The sequence below is a fragment of the Pogonomyrmex barbatus genome, unplaced genomic scaffold (genome assembly GCF_055798465.1).
Source record: "Pogonomyrmex barbatus isolate J1 unplaced genomic scaffold, ASM5579846v1 scaffold6, whole genome shotgun sequence".
NCBI classification, from domain to species: Eukaryota; Metazoa; Arthropoda; class Insecta; order Hymenoptera; family Formicidae; genus Pogonomyrmex; species Pogonomyrmex barbatus.
Window position 1 is genome coordinate 4,315,881 of NW_028297160.1, and position 25,487 is coordinate 4,341,367.

At 27.5% G+C, this 25,487-nt stretch overlaps 1 protein-coding gene across 4 annotated transcripts in view; it reads right to left on the reverse strand.

Annotated features, from left to right (window-relative positions):
- The window catches only part of Nmdar2 (glutamate ionotropic receptor NMDA type subunit 2), a 162,452-nt gene extending 138,582 nt beyond the window's left edge, over positions 1 to 23,870 (reverse strand). For 3 of the 4 annotated variants that reach the window (XM_011641664.3, XM_011641665.3, XM_011641663.3), the window contains exon 1: positions 23,609 to 23,869. The gene's annotated coding sequence lies outside the window, so the exon portion shown is untranslated. Of the gene's footprint in view, positions 1 to 23,608 lie in introns of all 4 variants that reach the window. The other variant, XM_089082881.1, reaches the window with a different exon arrangement.
- Between the last annotated feature and the right edge of the window lie 1,617 nt (positions 23,871 to 25,487).

A 25,487-nucleotide genomic window follows, 5' to 3' on the forward strand; every position in this document is an offset into this window, starting at 1 on the left:
ACTCGGTATTCTATGAAAAAAAAGATTTACTTGCACGCCTGATGAAAACTCGCAACATTTCTGCATGTCATAAAACACAGAGACTATCTATACTATACAATTGTATGGCATAGCAGTATCATGATCACGATTGTGACGTCGAGTAAGCCGCAACAACCCACGAAAAAGCTGAAATCATTTTCGACAAATGGTATAGGCTAGGATGCGGACATTTTTGCGGCCATCTCTTCCTATTTGAACCTCTAGTGGTATACTCAGTTTAAGCGAGCGATCGGAAAAAAATTCGTCAGCTCTCTGCTTCGGCTTTTATCTCAGCGATAGAAAAAAGTTCGATACTGAGGATTAATTCTACGATGTATTTTCCGACAAAAATTCTCCCTATTTTCGCGATTTCTTTTGTATGTAAAGTCTATTATATATATCAAATGCATATTCTATCATATATATTTTACACATATGTAATTTTATCATATGCAATCTAATAAAAAATTTAATACCAGTTTTTCACAAAGATAATATATCGAAAAATTTGTTCTCCTTCGCTAAATGTATAATCCTAATGTATAATCCGAATATATTTTGTCGTGTATTCTCAACCTGTTATGTAGTCAACCTTTCATGTATTTTAAATATTCCAACAATCAAATTTAGAAATAATAACTTAAAAAATTTATTGAAAAGTAAGTTTTACTTTTTGATTTAAATTCACTTGATCATCATAAAATTAGAATGAATTTTTACAGATAATGTATAAACTTGAAATATAACACAGAACATATTAATTCCAATTATATGTTCCGCATATTTCAAAAACATACCGGAACGTTAATGTTATATGAAAGTGAGTAATTTACATGTCATTTATATATTAGCATGTATCAATGTACATGCATCCATATTATGCTAAATATTTACTACTGTTTCTCAGTAGCTCTAATACTCTGCTATTATTGTGCTAACATTAACTCATATTAATATTCAGAGCCGGTTATCGGTTGAAAAACGCGGCAAACGTGAGATAGATCTCTCTTCAGCAATACACGCGTGCGAACGTTATGAAAATGAGAGATCGATCTCGTCACTGAAACGCAATCCGACCGCGTTAATTCACACTGGGCGAGTGTGAAGCCCAGCTGCCGTGCGCGACTGACGTGTCGAGAATCAGATTACGTGGAATTTAATGAGCTTTCTCGGAGAGACTTAATGCAATTTGTCAACGGGCATTTCATGCGATTTGCAATAGTTTCTTTCATGTTTATATAATTAAGTCTGATTTAAAAAAGAGATATTTTCTTTATTCTCAGCGTAAACAACAATTTATTATTTTCAATTCGCTATATTTTTCTGAAAAATATAATAAATTGGGTATTGATTATAATGTTTTTGATGATATCGTGTTAGTATATTAAAATAAAAGTGTGAATATTTCGTGAAATTGTATACAAATATTTCGAATCTCAGACAGGAACGTTAAGGAAATAAACTCTCACATTGCACAATAAGATACTTTATGATGAACGTCAGAACATGCTTTTTATCTCGTCTCTTCATGCTACGTCATGCACCTAGTAAAGCGAATGCATTCTCGGTCAGGCTTTGCTCGACCACTCGATATATTCCGCATCGATATTTTCGCATTGAGCTTAAGGCAAGCTTCCAGTTGGCAGCCACGTGTATTCACGCATGTCCAATTTCTGTTTAACTCTCTCAAATGGAAATCTCTGAGGTTCTGAACCTTTGATATCCGACTGTCATCAGTATATGAAGATTGCAAATAAATAGTTATCTCACATAAAGATCGTAATTGCTATACATTACTTACATTGTCATATTTTTGTAACAAGCCATAGTAATCATACTAAATTTACACAACTATCATTTATTTTAATTTAAAACTCAAATATCTGATATTTAAATAATATATAAAAAGACGTTTTTCTTTACTGGTCACAATTAATATGTCTAAGTTCAATTTCTTCTTTTAACTATTGTAGCATGAAAAACATTTTTATAAATATAAAATAACATTTTATTGGAAACAAACAGATAGAAAAAGAAAAAGAGCTACCAAAATATTCAAAAAAGAATGTTAAGAAATTATTAAAATATTTTACTCATATTTTATTCAATTTAATAAGAAAAATGATCATTCTTGAGAGTTTGTACCGGATAGAAAGAACGCTATATCACAGCTTTTCCATGTATCGCTACTTACTTCTATTTCCGTTAGAGATATGTTTACATCTGAAAATTAGTTTGCATATATGAAGTTTCATAACGGCACTAATAACCTATTAATTAACCGGAGATGGATTGCGTGAGTTTGACGCCTGAAATTGATGATATCACGAGCAAATGTCGATTTTATTATCATGCTTCTCCTTTTCAAAACAACATACATGTACCACGTTTTAATATCTATATTCTAAAACAATAATTAAATAATTTTATAAAATATAGTTTACAAAAAATGTAATATCACCTTTTCTAAATGAAAAATTGCAAGTGAGTACGATGAAGGCTTCTATATGATTTATATTCTATGAGCAAATTGCGAGATTGCTCTCGAGAAATGGAAAAATGAAATTACCAAGAATGAATTACATCAAGATTGATTTAAATTCCCCTTCAATGGAACAGACGTAGAGCACAAAGAAATAGGCCGGAAAGTTAAATTCGGAATTATATCCGGGTGGCCCGCAAATTCCGAGAATCATTAGATAAATTTAATTTCCGTTGGTTCGTGGACTATTCACACGCGATGTTTGCTCTCGCCTGGGACCGCCGAATATACGTGGATGAAGGAAGTGACGCAAGGCGACATTCGCCTAGGTATATTATTCCTGCCATTTATGCGAGTCTATACTCCTGACTACAGTTTCACAGATTTACGACGACATTCTCGTGCATTCCATCCGCGTCGCAAACGTTATGCTTGTAAGAAAGCTAGGATCCAACCTCCGCATGTAACAACGAATACGCCAGCACATTCTTGAGCCGCATGCTCTTAATACTCAGGAACTTTGTCGGCTGTAGTTACGAAACCTTATACACATGCCGCGCGAGTTAACGGAGAACACCGGAAAATTTCCGCTGCCTCTGAACACACGATACGAAGCTCTTGCGACGGATATCGCGTGACTTGGATAGTAAGATATGCGATTTGTGCCAAAAAAATAGTCACGTGTAGACACGTTAGCTAAAAAATGTTACTGCTATAAAAATTTATCTCACTGAATATAATAGTTGTATTGAATAAAATGGAATATTTCGTAAATTAAAAAAAAAATATAAAATCTCTCTCAACAAATAAATGTATGTTTTCAAAAATTATTTTTTGTTTAAAAAAATACAAAACGATTAAAAAAATTTTATTTTTAGTGCGTTTATACGTAAACGGATATTTTAAATCTACATATTACTTGAACGTAAAATGACAAATATTAATAAATAAAATATAAAATAATAATTAAAAATGTTAACTAAAAGAAAAGATATTATTTAAGAAAGAATCTTTTTTCTATAATTTTCAATTTTGATATTATGAAGTTCTGGCTTTATAACGTCAGACATTTGACATTTGACATTTTGATAGGAACAAAAAATTTTCTAATTAAAATTACGAGAAGCATATTGGAGCATATGCAACATTACGTTGGCAGATTAATATCTCAACTTGAACTAACTTATAATTCAACATATTAAAAGTTACCGCGAGAAGAAACAGTTTTAACCGCTATTATCAAGAACGAAAAATAACGAACTTTCCCATTATTCGGAGTTACTTATGAAGAGAAATGTTATGCAGATTATGGTGGATAAGAAATCTTGATCTTCTATTCAAGATGACCTAGTTGCAAATGCTAAATCGCACTTCTGTAAACTTCTAGATAATATATTCAGCTATTCAATACATAAAAACTAAATTTCTAAGCTTGTAAGAAACAATGATTATACAAATTATAGTATTATATGAGTATAGTATTATATAAAATATATGTATTATTATATTATATAAAATCAATATTTAGAAATAAAAATAGATAATATGATTTTATAACTTGTATGTGTATGTGTGTAGATGTGTGTACCTAGAAGTAAATATAACTTCTAGGTTTACAGAAAAGCATTTACATTTTAATAATTTAGAAATAAAACTTTTATTTTGCTTTTCCCATATAACTCTATAAGTTATAAATATATAAAAAAACAGATAAAAAAATATATTTATATCTATAATATTTAAAGATATTGTAATATATGAATATATGAATAATATATGTGAAATATCATAATTTATTGATTTCAATAATTGATAAAGATAATATCAATATTATTAAAGCGAGTTAAAAAAAATTTCGTTTTAAATATTTAAAAGATTTATTTATAATAATAATTTATTTATAATAATGCAATGAGATAACTTGATTACGGGTTTTTAAATATAGAAAATAATAATCTTATTGGAAATAAATAATCTAGATTAAAGCATTAAGAAATAAGATTAAAGAAGAAGAATAATCAAAGTAAGAAAATATCAAGATATACTGGATGCAAATATGCAGTAGCTCAAAGGATGAAAGAGCAAGGATGATTATTTGAAAAATGAGATCTTGCTATCATAAGACTCTGTCGGCTTTTTGTGCAAAATATTGACATATGCAATTCTGTTCCCTCTGCTCCCCTGTTTATGTCCTTCTCTTATATTGCATTCGCTTTAAAAGTATTATGAGGGATATGATAAAAAAAAACTCATTCCCTTTCTCTATTATTCGAACTCATCAGAAATATGACGTTAACTTTAACTTATAGTAAGCAGAACAAAACTGATTTTTACCGTAGTGTCGCAAGTGCGTGCGATTATTGATTATTGGTAACTTCATTCGTTTCATTTAACCTCGGTTGGCGCATTAAAGTGTTTGGATATTTGTTCAGCATGCTTGCGGAATCGTTAGGCGGTAACATGATGAAAGCCGATTAAAGCATTTACCACGGCGACGAACGATCGCAGGGACGATATTCGTGAAAGCTTTAGCGCGTAATTCAGTTTACTTTATATATAATACTGTATGAAAAATAATTGATATATCTATCCTACGTTCATTGTACTTTCTGCACGAATAGTGTTCAGTAGAAGTAGATTACGATTGATGGCATCGTGAAACATACGGTCTATCTTTTCACGTCATACGGACTAACACCTAAGTTATTTTTTACGTTACGATTTATATATTTCTTTATCATCCTTAGTAAAAAATAATATTTGCTTGAAAGACAATAATTTATCACTGTATTTCACATTTAACTAATGATCCTTTTTCTTGATCAAATTTGAAAGAATCAAAGATAATTAGATATCCTTCGCTAAAATGGAATGAGAAGAAGATAAAAAACGCAGTCGCCTCATGATTAAAATGTTTTTAATACCACGATATATCACGATAGCCAATAAATTCACCGCGTCAAGGGAAAAATAAATTTTCGCGCGCGCAACGCCCACATATATTCTGTAAAATCCCCTTCGACATTCGTAAAATCCCGATGTAAGTTTAATCTCATAATACGTACAATAAGAAATGAAAACGAAAGTTGCAAATGTCCAAAATCGCTGATTGAAAAAATTAAGTGCTAGAACAAAATTAATTTTGTTAAAAATTAGTTTGTATAAAATAACCAAAAAGTATGGAAGATTAATATGAATCATGTTGCAATATACAAGATTTTTAAAATAAATTTTTAAAATAAAAGATACGTGAACGAAAATGTCAAATGTGAATGTTCGTTATCACGGATTTTAATAATTGAGGATGCTTAATAATTCGAGATATTTGAGCATCTTAAAGTCTGAATATAGAACATATCCTGACATTTCAAGTAAATGTTTTTAGAAGCATCTCGATTGTCCTTTTGTGCAATTTTAAACTTTTAAAAATAAACATAATTTCCATATAATCAAATACAATAAGAGAAAAATTTTACACTTTCAAATATTTGCAGTAATTTTCTTACATATATTTGAGCAAAAAAAAGAATAAAAAATGTTACGGATCTCAGTTTTACTTATTATTACCTTCGTGGTGGTCGAGAAAGCTTTAATTAAAGACATTTGTCGTGTTTTTCCAGTAGTAAGAAAACACATTCTCACAGTTGCATTATCCAACACCATCGTTGCAAAGACTGATAATGGAACGTTTAATGACAGTAGCTAATCGCTGTTAGTCTTTCTTTTTTGTGGTCAAAGGAAGAAAAGAGGAGAATGAAAGATTGTTTTTGTAACGCTCTATAGAGTTCAGTATATCAAACTTTCGAAGCTTATCTCGTAAAGAACTATAAGAACTTTTGAGAATAATTACATAAACGTAGTTGAAGACAATGAAAATTTCAACGATAACGAAGAAAATTTTTTTGCATTCTTGTTGCAACAACAATTCAGTACGAATAGAAGAACAAATCTTTTCATTAAAAGGAGATTATCTAAACTTGTAACATACATATACTACTCTAGTATTATAAAAGTAATAAATTTTTATAGTAAAACATAAGTATTGTTGTATATTATTTGTTGTATATTATTATAATTTTTAATAAAAATTAAAAATTAGTTTTATAATAAACAAAAAATTTCTTTTTTAATATTATAATTATAATTTACAAATTACTGAAACATTTAACACAAAAATCTTTTACATTAAATTGATTTTTTAAAAGTTTTCATTATGTAACATTATAAGCAACAAATTAAAATCAAATTATTATTTGCTTTCGTGTATATTTATACTTTATGGATAACTGAAGTCTTAAACTATGTAACACAACTTTTGAATACATTTTCATTGATGAGCTTTGCAGTACAAAATCGAGAGATCAAAATTTAACGTTCATAAACCACAACGCACAGAACACCGTTACGGAATTTATTATACGCTTGATTACATTATTACAGAAATTTTTACGTCGAACACTGATATACACATGAAATATTGGACTTTGACGGAAACTTTTCCGGAGCGTTATCCAGCCATGGTAGGCCTGGTTCGTAAAACCGTGAAATCCTACTCGTTTGCACGATATCGGGTTTAACGAAAATTGTTAACCATTTATGCGACGAAAAAAGGTTCTCTTCTAGAGGCGATTCTTTCAGAGGCGAATTGCGGAAGTTATTCTGACATTGTTCGTAGTTATTCGGGTAGAATTTTATTCAGCGTCTCTTGAAATCTGGCGAAACACAAATTAATGCAAGACAATCCTACAATATGAGGATAACATCTACCCAATGTTATATCATTAATAAGAATTTATCAAATTTATTATCTAGTTACTTGTGTAACATCATTTGTATAAATAATAAAACTTTTAAGCGGTTTAAAATGTCCAATTGAACAACAAATCGCGCTAATATATTTACGAAATTAGAATATATTGTATATCAATCATTTAAAAAATTCTTAAATTTATACTTATTTAATCAATTTTGTTTTATATAAATATAATTTTATAACAGTTTGAGTGTTTTATTATTTTTATTATATTATTATTTATTTCTGGATTTTTACTGTATACATCTCGATATAATAACAAAAATATTTTATCATGTGCCGTTACATATAAGTAAAAAAGTAAAATTTTATAATCGCTAAAATAAAACAAATTTAATTCAAAAAATCTTTTTCACATGTGGAATTACTGTTAACGGATATAAAAGATAGCAAGACAATTTATTAACATCCTATTCTCATCCGAACATAATCATAATTGTAATCTTATCAATAAAATCAAGAATTATGGCAGTTCAAATCTCTTGATAATTATTAAATGACACAACGTGATGTGAAGAATATTTTATGATAAACCAATTATAATTGCTTAGTTTGATTGTACTTTCTAATTTTTCTCATTTTAAAAAATTATTTGTCTGCAATATCATTCTTATTAAATATATATATAATTTTATAATATTTATTAATTAATTACTTGTCACAACAATGCGTAGAAATTAACAGTAATATTTGCTTATATTTAAGGTAAATCTAATTAGCATGGTTTATTAAAACATTCAAATAAATTCTGCGATAATCGATATAAAAGAAAAACAACTTTTATGAGTAAATCACTAAAAGACTTTTCAACAATATAAATCTATTACCAACAAGTATGTAACAACAAGTATGTAACACAAAATTCCTTTAAATATACAATTTTTATTATGTACATTAAAAACAAATAAATAGTATATTAAATTAGCATAGATTGGAAAAATAAATGCGATAAACTATTTCTAACTATTTCTAAACTATATTTCTTTGTTATTTTTTGTATCAATATTTAATTTTTTAATAAATGTTATAGCATCACAAAAAATATTATTATTATTTTATTTAAATTTTTCTTTAAATATTTATATATTTTCTCCATATTGCTATTTCCAAACTCCTTTTTATTACCTATATATTTTTTGAGTAAATTTATTTTTAACAATCGTTTGTGATTTTACGTGTCTGACGGATTTGCAAGCACTATACATGCAACATGTCCGTTATGGAAGATAACTGTGATTTCAACAAAATCCAAATTTTCGAAACCGTCGAGAGCGATGTAAACACGAAAAACACGGAAAAGCCGGTCTGTCGAGAGATAAAAGAACAAACGCAAATTTCTGAAAGGGATAACGCAATGATGTATAATGGTTATGCCCACGAAAAAGGAAGAGAAATAAATAAAAACAGTAAAAAACAGAAAGAGATAAGAAATGGGTACTCCCTGCGGAATCATTCCTCGCAGATCCTCGCACGCAAGTAGCTCGTCGGATTAGGATAAAAAGAGCTGGAAGGTGGATAAAGAAAAAAATGGAAAACGAAGGATCATGACGAGACTGGGATAAGTCCGGATTACGGTATACGGGTGATCACTATTAATTGATCGATACCGCCTGATGAAGATTAATGGGAGCGCGTAAGCGGATTTCATTAGAAACGTCTCGCGGGCAAATTCGTAATGGAAAGAGAGATCTGATTCTTCGCAATGTAAACCTGAAAATAATAAGTTCGTTTTGTTTGCTTGATCCTCTTTTTAATTGAAAACTGTTGAATAATCTTATTATATATATATATATGTATGTGTGAGGTATCGCCTTTCGTAATAAAATTTATAAAATGTTTGTTCCAATTACCGATAATCACACAAATAAATATTATTGTTTCTGAAAGTACTAACAATGAAATTGTTAATTCCCAGAGTACTAATAAACAAATAATATATGTTAAGAATTATATTTAAATTAAATATTACTTAAATCAATTAATGTAATTAAAAATTTATTTCTTACAATTTTACAATTAGTATATGTTTTATATATTTGTAATTATACGGTCATTGTAATTATATGTTATATATGTTAAAATTTATTTTCTGCACTTATTTTATTTGCAAAGTAAAGTAAGTGCAATATTATAATGATCTAATTATGCAAAAGTGATTATCGACTAAAGAACAAAATCAAAAAATCGTGCCGCGTTTACAATTAGCAATGTAATTTCCAATTTAAATAGAATATGATGATGGAGGTAGACGCGCTCTCGCATTAAACGAACCTGTTTTGAACGCATTGGAAAATCAGATTTTCCAGTGCGTTAAGACGAAACACCCGGTAAACTCGTTTCATTTACAATCAAAATTAAATTGCAGATATGTTTATTAAATTTAACCTGCAACATATATCGTCCAGTTTTAATTCCGAACACCGGCGTGTGCTATTTTTATTTTGATTTGCGAGACAGACAGACATGAACATATATCTTCAGCATTTCATCACATCTATCTTTCAACTAATCAACATTAAATTGGACAAATTGGGATTTCAACCCTTCTCGACTCTCCGCCATGTTCACGCTCCAAAAACATTACAAACCGTTTCTCATCAGCGTCACACTCCGATTATTGCTACATATTCCTATTATTTGATTAATCGGAGTTAGCACCAGCAAGCCAGCTATTGTTCCAATGCGCGGTCTCGGTGATATTGATCTCTTTATCACGCAATCAAACGTACGTGTTGGGCTTTTTCGTTCTATCAGTAATGGACATGCTGTAGTCGACAAGCCTTTCCAAATTGTCGAAAAACGACAAGGGCACAAATGTTAAATCAATGTTTCAATAGCCATTACGCATGATTAATATAATAATATCAGTTTTCATAGAATAACAAGTCTAGAATTATAATTCAGAAATATTTAAATATTTCAACAGAATAATTAAAAAACACTATATCATTTTCATAAATAATATTAATTTTAATATTTATGCGTATATATGAGGAAAATATAATATCATTTGCTGTCATTTGCTCGATAATATTTTGCAGTTATTAAGGTAAGCTTTGAATAAATAAAATTAAATAATTTTGCGAAAAATAAAGAAAAAAGAAAAGAAAAAATGGTCACTAAACTTCAAGAAAAATAACTTTTTAAAGAGAGAGAACAATTATTATCATCTTTGTACATAAAATGAATCGAATGTGTCTTAAGTTCCATAAACATCATTTATATTTCTTAATACGTATTGCTAGTTATATTTAAACAACATCTTGACATTTTTTATCATATAAAAGATAAATATTTTTTTAAAGAGTTAAATCACAGTGTCATATATGTTTCATTAAATATTTACAAAGAAATATTAAACTTACACATGCAAAAAAAGAAAAAAAGTCAACATGTAAATCTAGTTATATATTTAAACTTTGACCTATTTTTATTAATTAATTGACATCTAATTGACATATGCAATATTTATCATGTGACTCTGCATACATTTAACTAATGTAAGTGACATCCTTGATCGTTAAAGATGTAAATAGCCCTTTATATTCCTCGCTGACAAGTCTTTTATTATATTCAGAGGCGACACGTGTGCAAAAAAGGTGTATGGAAACTTTCATAATGTTCTAGATATAAATCTATATTTATTATATTATGTCAGATTTTTCTTCTCTTTGTTCAAACATAACTTTTAAAATATGACATATAACTAATCATATTATTTTAAATTTAATATAATAATACATCAAATAAAATTGGTAAATAGTGTTAAAACAAATAATCTGAAAAATCCCCATTAAAAAAAAAGAAAAAATAATTCATGCAAAAGATAATTTAATCCATACATTTAAAAATTTTCAATAAAAAAGAAGAAAAACCACCAAGGAAAAAAAATCATGCAACGAAGAAAAGCGTTGCCTTCTTAATCTTGTATAATAAAGAGGATTTAACTCAAAGCTAGGAAGATTAAGTAAGCTCTTCCTTCGTCAAAAAAATTGTGCGATAATGTTTATATAACTTTTTTAAACAAGATTTGCAATAAAAGGAATCGTAGCTCTGTATTTTCATACACTTTCAAATAAATCATTCGCGCTGTATTTATCTGATGTACAAGGAAGATTACGTCGAAATCATGCGAATGTACCAAGAGCAACGATGCGAAAAAAGCGGCAGAAAATGCAAATATTTTTCTGCATCCTGCCATACCCACACCCTCAATGTTTATCCTATTAACTCTGCTTCCTTTTCGACGCTGTACTCGTTTGTAGTTTGATTTTTACAGCTTTCAAGCCACTGAAGGTCGGTTCGATTTTCGCGTTTGACCAACGAGCAAACACACGAGCGTTTCAGCTTGATAGTAAAGTGCTCCATATTGGAAATGCTAGTTCCAAAGTCTTTTAAAATATGGTATAATATGCAGTAATGTTCACGGTAGTTTTTATACTCTGCTGTTTAAGAAAAATTAATTAATTTAATATACTTTATATATTTGCTTTAAATAAAGTGTTCATGTAAAAAAAGAATTCTTAAATATTCTTACGAAATAAAATAAAACAAAAATCAATAAGCTTTGGTCAATAAACGAGCAAACCAAATATGTGTTACAAAAAAAATATTTATTAAGATAAATTAAAATAATATGTCAACCGACAAACAAACTTAAACTTGTACATTTCGGCTACACTAAGACTTCTTCAACTTCAAATTAAAAAACTTTATAAACAAAAAATTATAACGTGTAGAACTCTCATGTTAATATTAAACAAAGAATAATAGACTAATACGAATAAACGAGACACTATTGTCTACGTCTACAGTAAAAGAATTCGGTAGATTCTTAAAAAAAAACATCACAGACATGTTGCAGTTATAAATAATATAAATAAAGTCTTATAAAATTCAAAATCAAAAGTCCATGTACATGTAGTCCGATCAAAATAATGTAAAGAAATAAAAGTTAAATTTTCACATAAATAATGTTCAATTTTTCTTGATAAAAATATGAAATTTCAATGATGTACAAAACCACTCGTCGCTTGACAGCAAGAATAATTTCAAATCAGATGTAAAAAAATATAATTGCAATGATTATCGAATGTTATAAAACTATTAGGAAAAAAATTTTATATATGTAACAAGCAGGAATCTAGTAACATAAGTGCAACAATAAATTCTTTTTTAAAAGAAATAAAAGATACAAAAATATAACTAAAAAACAAACCGGTATAAAATAATAATCGAATATTCGAATTAATAATCGATATCGAAATATCGAATTAATAAACAAATCAAAGAAAAAACCGAAATCATGTTATGTGAAAATTAAAAGATTTTTTAGTGATTTATATGGACATGTCGACCAAGGAAATCATAAATAAGAAAAAAAATAACGCGTTAAAATTTCTCAATAAAAAAATAATAAAACCTCCGCAATAGATAAAGCGCTAAAGATACTCAAGAGACACTTTTTCAGATGTCAGACCGAGTAAACTTCAACCAGATGAAATATTAAGGAATGAAGAGAGAACATCTGATTGCTTCTGGTAAGTTTATTAAGTAAATCAAAATAAGCATCGTTGAATAAATTTTTTATTGGAATTAATATTTTCTTTTTGCTCCTTAATAATATAAATCAAAATCTCAAAACTAAAGTAATATTATCTTTTTCTATTTTTCTATCAAATGACTGATCACAACTAAATATTTATTATTTATATTACAACTACATATATTTATCTATAAATTCTATCATAAATTTTACGGACTCCGATACATGCACGATGACGTAATATATAGAGGCACTATAGGATCGATGCGAGCTTTTAAGCGGCTACAAGAAAGAAACGAATTGCTTATACGAATTTTTATATTGCTATCCTGTTAGAAGCACGATAGTTTATTTTACATTCTCATCGATCATGAGACACTTGCACCAGTCAAAAACATAATCGCAGGGGATAGCTATACTATACTAATATTTTGTTGTCATATAATAAAACAATAACTTATAATAACCCAAAACAATATCTCTCTTTATTAGAGATAGATATATGTAACGAAAAGAAATATAATAAAAAAATAAATGTGTGTGAAGTTAAAGAAGGATATAAAAATAAACAAAAATGTAAAAAATAATTACTTCCTATAAACAATTTTTGTATTAAAAAAATTAATTAAAATTAATACTTGTAATTTTTAACAATATTATTATAACATTTAAATAAATACACATTACTATTTAATAATTTTATAATATCTATTTTATTATTAATAAATTGTTAAATAATTGTTTTATTATTAATAAATTATCAGACTTATTGAATAATATAATGTTTAATACCACTTAATATTACTCAATCTTTCTTTGAAATTAACATATTTATTTGATAATGTCAATGTTTATATGTTGCGTATGATTATTCATATTTTATGTATTATATTTGTTAAAAAATGATTTTGCAAAAACATTGTAAACAACTGAACAAAATAAAAACTTTCAATCTCATCTTTATTCTGCACTTTTTCCTCTTTTCCTTCTTTACATGCTAGAGATGTCTTGGGATTTATAGATTTTTCCTAGAAAGATGTTACAGTCTTGTCACGCAGAACAAGGACGAGATCAAAATCACATCTTCCTAGCAGATGCGTTTAAACACAAATTACACTGCAAAATAGAAATTGTAGATATTATCTGTCATCTACAGATACAAACTTGATCGACGTTATATGCAATTTTCTATCACTACTTTTACTTCACAAGATATTTTCCGATTTTTATCCCTTTAAACGCAGAGCAATAGCATTCCCCACCCAACTCATTTATCTACTTAAACATAAAAATTCATATCCTTGCAAAAAGAAACTTTCCTCATATGATTTTTCAGAAATAATAGGTAGCAAAAAAAAGTTAAATGATGTGAGCTTTTATCTCTGAACCCATTAACTTTCGTTATTAATGATTTTACTCTCGATTGTGCTCCCATTAATTTAAGAAGAATTTGAATATTTTAATAAATCCGTTAAGGGATCATTACAAGCTTATTAACAAATAAAAATGTTATTACTTATAAAAAATATAATTTAAAATATCTTATTTAATTAAATAAAATAAATAAGAGTGATATAATTTTGCTAATTATTTTTTTAAATATACTTTATGATGATAAGCGGATACTGCAATTTACTTTTTTACTTGTCGACTATTAAAACAGTCTCTTATAGCTATTATTTAAATTAAATGCACCATTTCGTATTTCCACAATTTATGTTAATATCCATTCAGCAGTATCTAGAGCAGTATCTAGAGTAATCCTGTGGTGACAATTCTTTAGTGATACATTTGTGACTGTAGAAAAAAAACATCCCGCTATTTCAAATTGCACGTTATAAAAAATCCAGTATTTTTGAAGAAAAAAGACGCACGGCCACCAACGCGAAATGCATCGTCAGCGCTGCGACAAGATAAGCAACGGCAATAAATACTTATGTTTGCGTTGCTTGCTATATGAGATAATATCACAGATGCATTCTTCGTTTTTGCATCTTTAACTCGCTCAAGTGTGTTACGATAACATTGTTTCGGTTTAATAATCGTAACAATAATTAGTTCCATAATAATCATTATAGAAAGTCGAATCGAGAACATCAATATTATTGTTCTAGTATTTTAAATCGCATTAATAATCTAATAATTAATCATTAAAATAAAGTATTGAACTTATTATATTTTTAGGTAGTATTTTATATTCTTTTAGCCCTTGAAATTTTATTTTATATAAATAATTCTTGAAAAGTTAAAGTTATTATTTTACAAAATATTTTAGATTAAAATTTAACAATAAAAATATGAAATAACAATCACAGGAATTAAGCGTGTACGATTAATTAAATCCACAAAATTTTATTTTGTAAATTATTTTATAAAGTTTATACAAATATTCATATACAACAGTCATATACCGCTTTGTATCTGATAAAATTTATGTATATGAAATATTTAATACATGATTAAAAATGTAATATGTGATTGATTCTCATGCAGAGCGTAATACAGGTAATATATCAAGAGACGAAATAAAATTTTAAAAGAAGTATTCATAGTAATTCATATAAAAGTGCATCTAATATTTGAATAATTGGACAAACACAATAGTATTTAATATTAAATAATATTAAAATTTTTAAAATAATTATAAATGAAAAAATGATGGAAATAATTCATTCAAAGAACAAAGATTTATTGCCATCATTTTATGCAAATACACTTCATAATTACTTTCTTTTGCAACACACATACTGATTATTTTACTGATTATTTTTCATTATTGTAGAAACGTATTAAAATAATATTGCTAAAAGTATTTCCATTCTTCCATAAAATGACTACTTTATTATTATTGCTGACATTATTGTTGACAGAATCTCATAGTCTTTTTCCAATCTTTCGATTTCTGAAAACAAATGCAAAAATAGTCAGTAGCAGGGGTGTTCGAAGAGGCAATAAACCGCGTAGCGAAAGTGACAAAAATAAAAGCTGAATAAATGTTGATTCAACCCTTTGGCGAGCGCTACCAGCTCCGAGAAATGCAACTCTCGCATTTTCTCATTTTCTCCAGACAACGAATATTCAAGCTTTAATCCTCGCATCAAAATGACTGTGGCAGTAAACAGTGAATAGAAAGTTTATTTATCAAATGTTTGCGCTAGTGATGTTCAATATTCGTAAAATGCCATATATCGACACACATCTGAATTTCCCTTATCTTCCCTCTGATTGATTTTTTATCGAATAAATTTCACGATATATCATTCTATCCATTAACTATACAAATATCACAGTGGTGACACTCTCACGTTCATATGATCCTTGCATTTAGAAGTTTCTTATTGCTATCTACTTTCAACGACGATATTGGAATCGACTCCAATATTAGCAATTACGTCATCATGTCGATCAATATCCTACAATATTAGCGCTATACATTATCAACTACGTTTGTGCTTGTAAAAACGAATATTTAAAGAACCATATATCATCGGATTTAATATGTTCCTTTCTTCTTTCTTTGCTCTCGCTTCAAATGGCACATGAAAGATTTAATAAATGAGCTTAGATAGAAAATATTTTCTCATAATTATTTTCTCATAATTATTTATAATTGATATCATATTCTGTGCAATCTCGAAGAAAATGTTAAAAGAACAAAAAAATCATAATTAAAACCAAACTTTTTCATTTTATCTGATATTCCTAATGGTTATACATTATATCATTAAAACAATTTATCTTTTTTAAAACGGCTCTCGTTATTTAAAGTTCATACTGCAAAGTCATTTTAATCAAAAAAAGAAATAATAATTTAATTTAATATATATCTTCATTACTGATTCTATTAAGAAAAATCTATTTCTTATATTATATGTATAATATTTATAATAATATTTAAAGTAAAAATACAAATCTTTCTAAAAGTGTTTCATTACTTACCTGAAAATAAAAAAATTTAATACTACATTTAGTACACATAAAAGATTCCAGTAATAAAAATATATATTTATATAGATATTTTATTTCATAGATATTTTTAATATCATGACAGACTTTTAATATCATAAATTGTAACATCACATTCTTTATTCTCTATGTTTAATAAAAACTTTACAATTTCATACAAAAGAATAGAAAAAGTTTATTACGTCGAAAGTTAAAACCTGATCTTTTACTTCCCACATTTCCATCATACCAAGAGAATCAGTTTTATCTTTGTGACACTAATCATATTCCTTTACTCTTCCAATTTCAAATCAGAAAATTAACCATCGAAAGATAATCTATATTTTAAATTTTCTCAATGACAATATAAATATTAAGTGAATTAACAATGTTGTATCTTTCTCGATCAAATTCGATCCTAAAATTACGTTGCGACGTTAATTTAATCAACATCGTTTATCAACACGTTTGTTACAACTTATACCGACGACAAAAGTAGATCATTAACTAAAACTTGATGATAAAAGATCATGGCTTTAATTAACTATTACTTTTTATAACAACAATAAGAACACCAAAGTAACGTAACCTTGGATATAATCCTTACATACTGGATATTATTTCTTGGTTGTCACGGTAGATAAGACGTCACAATTCAGACTCGCATTTCTTATGACACATCAAGCCAACCGTAAGAAACATAGATATAACAGTATTATCATTATTTCTTATATCAAAACTTTTTCTCTTTTTCTTTTTCCTCTTGTCCTACTTTATCGGATAAATTAAATAAGTCAACAAACATTCTCAGAAAATATTGAAAATTTGAACATTATATTCTTCATAAATTACTTTAATAAAAAAATTAAAATAATATTCGGATAAATGTAATTTGACAAGACATATTGATTAATTAAAGAATATCTAAAACAAGTGAGTCAGTTTTCACTATTTTGCTCATTCTATCTAAAAACATATATGTAACATATATAAAATATAGTCGTTAATATATGTCTTTATTCTTACTTTCATTTTTTTGAGTATTTTTTCTTCAATTAGATTATACCTAGCTTATATTTTTCCTCAAAAATTTGATCAAATGTTTTCTTCAAAAGTACCCTATCGCCCATAAAAATGAAAATATATAGTATAGTTATGAACATCAGCGGTATATTGAGGTCGGATCCGGATGAGTTCTAAATCCAAATGACAATATGAATCAGTCATCCCAGCGGGAGACAAGTAATCGTATACCAACATTTTTAACAGTGCTATATTTTTCCATTTGAAACTCAATTTCTCATTTTCTCTTTAACTCGGTGTAATGGTCTTTACGCTGCTGATTTTTACGCGAATAATAAGCACAACACGCAGCACTTTTTGCACATTTTTGCAAAATGCCTGCCAGATCTCCGCAAGCACGGCTTTGTGACTCCGAGACTATGAGAAAATTATTCTAGTCATCAGTTACTCGAGCATTATTTATATTATTCTGTTTGTGTCGTCAGCGATTGTGACTGACATTTCATTGGTTCGTCAGTTAATCAGCATTAGAGGTAATTATCATTTCGATTGAAGACGCATAATGTATAAAGCAACTCAACTATTTAAATTAATTCTCTTTCCATTCCTAGATTTCCTACTCAATACTTTATTCCTGAATAACATTTAAACTTTACGTACCTGATAAATAAGTAAATAATTTATTGATGAATGATGCAAATATTAGTTGATAACCAGTGATAAATATTAAATATAAATTATAAATGAGAACTTTATATCTCTTTCTCTCTTTACCATTCCCTATTTATTTTTCTAAATTGCACAATCAGGGATAATTTATCTCTACCTTTTGTGTCAACCTGTCACGTTCCGCTCGACACAAGGATCATTAATTAACAACGTTAACCGCAGTGGTTGCCGAAGATAGGTGATTTATTACGACAGAAATAGCGTGAATATATAACCACGATCCTTAGGCATTTTCTCTTAACTATTTCTCAATGTAAATTTATTTCTGGATAGGACAACATAAAATTCTCTTCTTACGGTATAACAAATATAAAATTTCTACAAATAAAGTAGTTTTAAAATACTATAAATAATAAGAATGATTTGACTTTTTTCTCTGTAAATGTAAAGTTAAAATATCAAAATTTATTATAACTAGTAAAATCAAAGCAATGATTAATTTTATTAACAAGGAAAGTAGATATATTTTAATCAATTTAAATATTTATATATTTATCATAAAAAGGAATTATTAAATAAGAAAGAAGTAAAAAAAATGTGTTTATCAAGATGTGTTTAGCTAGATAATTCTTGAGAATAGTATCCTGAAAAGGTAATCAGGATTGTCAGTGTTCACAGTATCTTTATTCATTTCGTCCTTTGTCTTGAACAGCTAGTAGCTCTCGACTATGTACGTGACTTGCTCCTTGATGAACCTTGTTAATTGTTACAAAGGCATCACAATTCTATAAAATAACGATAATCAAAGGGGACTAATGAAACAAGTATGATAAGACAATAAGAGTTTAACTATTAATAATATTTAGAAAATTTTAATCCTATTTTTAAAAATTTTTATAAAATATTTCGTAACAAAATCAATTATATGTATTTTGGACAAATTATAAAACTCATACAATTAATAATTGTATAATATCATACAATTATACATTTGTACATTATTCCAACATAATTTTACTAAAAAGTATGTTTATTTTGTTCATTATTTCCTCAAAGAGTAAAAAATGTATGTGTAATGAATGAATTGAACCCAGTACACAAGTAATTCTACACTTTTAAAATACATTACTTATAGCGTCGATTGAATTACGAACAAACAAGATGAAACACAATAACGAAATTATATTGTAACACACGCAATAGAATCAATTTCATTAATCAAATATACCTTTGATAGCAAATAATTTTGTAAGCGTGCTTCGCTCCAGCTCGACCCGTTTAATGTAGCTTTTCTTATACGGCTCTTTCATTTCATCATTAACACGATATATAACCTCATAATTATTAATTATTGTCAGTGTATAGAACGATAACAAAAGACAACAACAAATAATCGATTTGTCAATTTTAAAGCTATCGAAGAAATTTCTTGTCTACGATTCTGTTTAACAGATTAAAAAGTGATTTATTAAAAAAATTATTTATCTAATTAATATTATGCTAAAGTAATGCATTTCAAGATTTTAATAAAAATTGTTTTAATAATTTATAATTATCATATACTTATAAATTTTATAAATTTATGTTTTAATATTTCGTTTTTATATTCCAGAAATTATAAAAATAAAAAGTATAATAATGTTTGAAGAAAAAAATTGCGCATTTCGCAAAATTATCTTCTATTCATAAACAAAATATTTATATTACATTATAAATTCGCGATTATACATTAAGCTTAGAAATTAATATCAACTCAAAATTAATATTTGTGTATGTATATACAATATTCATATTTCTGTGAAATATAATATAGAATTTTAATATCACAGGTCTAATCACAGATTTCGGGTCCTAAATTTGAACCGTCAAGCTATTAGTCCAATCAACCTTGGTTATAGCCACTCGAGCTTCATTTATTTAGTATTTTGTATTTTGTCCTCCAGCTTTGTGGAGGACAAGATTAATTTAAGGACTAATTTAAGGAGGATTAATTTAACAGTTAATTAATAGTTTTCGTTATTCAGATATCCTTGGATTGTAAAGGACGACAATTTACATACTATTAATAACAAATATTAAGCTATCACAATAAAAAAAATTTTCTACATAAATATTATAAAATTTTCAGATCAAATTTTTACGAACAAGTTAAACACACTCTCACCTTAATAAATGTATGAATGTATGAATAATATAAAATATAGTCTAAATTAAGCCATATAAAAGAGCTAAAAAATTTAAAAAAATTTGTATGATTCAATTCAAGTATATTCGTTGCAATAAAAATTAACAATTATAAGTATTGCATATTTAAGTAATTCACAAATTATATTTAGAAGTTTGTCGATGCAATATTGGTTATGCAATAATATATCAACAAAATTATTATTATTTTATAAAATTATCTCTGAAGAGAAATAATAATACCGATAATAGGTACTAACAAGAACAAGAATCCCACTCACCTATTTGCCACATTCATGTTTAATCCATAAAGTTTAGCGAATCATAAGTAAATATCATCAGAAACGATATGTTGAACTATATAACTATAATGAGTTGCCATATCTAAGTAACAACTCACAAACTTATAATCGCGAAATGCACTTAAAGTCACTTTGATTGAACTAGATGGAAAATTAACTGGTTGTCTTTAATATGCAGAGATGGATTTTGTATTGCTTTCTATAATGTTACTTTACTCGAATGCCTCAATTACTTGCTCAATCAATGTAATATTATAGCAATTTATTATAAAAATTATATGCAATTACTTATGACATTGCTATTATTTTCATTGAGATAACAATTAATTTTATCAAAACACTAATTATCGCAAAAAGAAAAAGAAAGAAAAAGAAGTTACTTATTAATATACATAAATGCTATGATAAATATTTTTATCCTTATAGATGAGTGTACGAGTGACAGTTGCAAAAGCGATTACGATACGATTTTTAAATTGATATTAATAATCCGATTACGTTGGATTTATATATAGATCTGTATCATAGTTATTCTGAAAATAATATAAAAAGAAATACATACTTAATACACACATGTCATATTAGTTAGTATATCCTAATATGATAATATCATTAATATAACAAACAAATGAAATAAAAATCAAATTATTGAATAATAATTTATAGAAATAAAAATATATAATTTATAAAACTAAGAATTTGTAAAATTAATTTGTTTTCATATAAAGTGTTTTAAAAACCAATTCTTTAACTTATATACATTATATTTGTATTATAAATTAATTTATTATATTTATATTATAAATATACGAAAGAATTACTAAAATTTCGAAAGTTTTTATAATATATGCAAAACACAACAAATCAGCCACAAATAACACAAATTTACTGTTAAAATAACACAAATTTACTGTTATTCTTTGTTTGAAAAATAACGAACTATTACATCGACTTTGTAACTTCTCATGTTACGTTTGTCTCGATTTAATTAAGCTACTTACAGAATATCTTCAATTCGAAGTGTACGGTATCAGTACGCACAATAGTTCCGTATTAAATAGAATGCGAATCGATACTCGATTGTGTCCTATTGCCAAGTAACTTAGACAGGATTATTGAAACAATCGTGATCAACATCTAGCCATCCTTGTATGCATTGTTATCTTTGCGTCAGTGGTAAGTGGACGTCGTCACTACCCGTTATTTTCAAATAACATATGGTTTTATTGAGAAACATGTTTATTAAAGGTTGCTTATCTGCAACGTCATCGCACATTCAGAAAACAAGCAAATACAAAAAACAAATCGATAAAAAATCAGAAAACTTTATGCACGCAGGTTAGCATTAATTACTATTATGTATGTGTAATCTTATTAATCATAGCAGCTAAAACAAAAACAAAATATTTAAGCAAGTATATATTGTAAAAAAATCTATTTCGAGAAAATATATACATATATACATAAGTTTTTCTTATTTGTTTTTAATTTAATCATTTTATAAAATTTATCATTTAAAAAAGCAAAAATTTAAAATCTTTTTACTATTATATACTTTCATGATTATATGATATAATATCATTAGACACAAAATTTCTGTAATAATAATAACGTTTAAAAATACTTTTTAATTGAACCATATATTTTTCAAATCGAGTAATAGCAAGTTAATTAATTTATAGATTAAAAAAACCTCTCAGCTTAATAAAGTTATTCTATTTGACATTTACATTACTTCATCTACAAATTATTTCTCAAGAATCAATGTTATTTTATAATTAATATTAGACAAAATATGTAGTAATATAAATATATAATATTTCATTGATATAATTTATATTTTTAATATTTAAAAATTTCTAAAATTTTTGTCATTTGCCTTCAAATTGTTTCAATAACTATGCATCTTGATTATTTGTCACTCATCGACTACAGCCAACATTTAATAAAACTTGATTGTTTTCACATTTCCGATTTTTCAATTGTTAATAATATGTAATACAGACTCAATTAATTAATGTATCTCTTTTTTGAAATATATAAAAAGAAATTTTAATTAAAAATATGGTTAGCATAAAGTAATTTAACTTAAATTTATTCTCAATCGTGCCGATTTATTCTCAATCATGCTCAGTAACATATTTTTTTAAAATTTTGAAATAAAGAAAACAATTTTTAAAAATATTATATGCAAAACGATGTTGTATATGATAAATACTTTCAAATTATCACAATCATTTCCCAATTTGGCTCTTTCCGCATAATTAACGACGCTTAATTAATGACGAGTAAGTCAAAGTCGGTAACTTCTCATCGTTCATTAACGAAACCGCTCCTGCTGGCTTCTCCAAGTAAAGCCACAGGTCACATCGTCCATTTATTTTACACATTCCGCAGGACCGCAAGGTCAGCTCTCCTTCCTATACACCTAACTTAGTTACGTCAACCACCCGGCGTCGACTTAATTAATCGCACACTAATTTTTTCTGCGAGACATAAATAATCCATGTATCTCTCGATGTAAACGAACATCGAGATTAAACATCTTCGCGCATACGAGCCGATACGTCACCCCTTGTTACATGACAGTTCGCTAAATTCTTCTATTATTAAAAAAGAATTACCAGTAAACACTCCGATCCTCGTATACGTATATAGCATCTGTGATGGTCGCTTCAGCCAAGTCGGACAACTGATCGATAATCAGACGAAAAATTTCGGCAATCTTCAGAAAAGTACGGAAGAGTTCTCTACATTGTGAGTTTCGCGCGCGCGACTCACGAGATTAAATCGACCGAACGAAAGATAGGAAAGAGAAAAGTACACTCTATGCGGAGAGACGCGCAGTGGCCAGTCGCGAAACGCGTACCAAACCCAACTGAAGAGCGACGATGCTGTCCCCGTGACCGCGCCCCCGCCCCCGATTAAAACTACCCGCGCACGCGTTTCACTCCGAAACTCCGGAGTACAGTTCTGCGTCTTCGGGCACCACCACTCCGTGTCGTCTCAGCGTATGGTACCGAGTGTTTTATGTGGATCGCGATTGATCTTGTATATTCTGGGGAAGACCACAACCCCATGATTGCCTTGGCAGACGTGAGATTCTCGGGGGAAACGACTAATGCGCGAAATATATCTATTTAGCAAAAAAAAATATCACCTAGTAACTGATATTCTTCTGTATGTGTAATAAATGATTTATTATATGAATGGAACAGTAAATATGTATGTTGAATATACATATTCATATTTTTCTATAATCTCCTTAAAATTTTTTTATACAGTATATAAGATATATTGACCATATAGACCAGTATAGATATGCATGATAGATATGTATGTATAAAGAAAAAAAGAGTAAAAAAGAACAAAGAACTAACAATTATCCCAAATGTTTTATGCATTTAAAAAACAAAAAAGCTCATAAAGGCTACTTTGTGCAAATGTAATTTTGTTTTTCTTTTGAGATATGCTTTCTTTTAAATTGCTAAAAAAATATCTGAAATTCTAAACTATATTAAAAAATATATATGTATATATGTATATAAAAAAATCAACATAGATAAACATTTATTTTTCTATGTTTATAATTTATATTTCTGCTCAATAAATATATGAAAAAGAAAAAAAGATAAAATGGAAAAAAATAAAAATCATATACCGAAAAAATGATTTTAAACGAATAATATCATATATATTTAAAATCTCAAAAATATCTTAAAAAGACAAATTTTCATCACTTTTTTAAATTCAAATAAATTATAAAAATATTCAACTTTCTAAAAAAATTAAATGCATACTTAAAAAATTTTCAATATTTTATCACTCACTTTTGCTTAAAACATCTCTTTTCGATTCATGTTCTATAATCTTTATCTTCCATTAAATGGAATCTATAATCTTTATCTTCCATTAAATTTTATTATAATATTTTACATATAAGATAAACAATTAACAAGAAAACAATTAACGATATAAGAAAGACCGCCTTTTGTTACATGTATATAAATGAATGTATATTAGATTAAATCCTTTCTTAATCTAGATCTAATCCTTTCTTAATTAGATATTTGTATTAACTGTTAAGATAAGCCATATTACATGACGTTTAGTATAATTTTGCGGTAAGTTATAACAGCAATAATTAATTCCCGTAATAATACCGTTGACGACAGTATAAATTTCTATAAACTTCGATATTCGCTCGCACCAATTATCAACATCACAATAACTTCTGTACGTGAGTTCGTACTTATGTTTCTCAAGGGAGGCTGTATAACGCGTTGACGCGTTAACTCATAGTGAGAATATATATCCTTGAGGATTACTCCAGTAGACAATGTCTACCGCCATGCTGTGAAGGAACAGTCAGGAATTCGAGTAGTAAGCATCGTCGGAGAATACAACGTGTAAGACAAAAGACAATGCCGACACACGTAAGCTGTGTAAGCCTTTCTCTAAAAACTGAGTAAAGTTATCATATGTTTCAATTAATTCGTATTT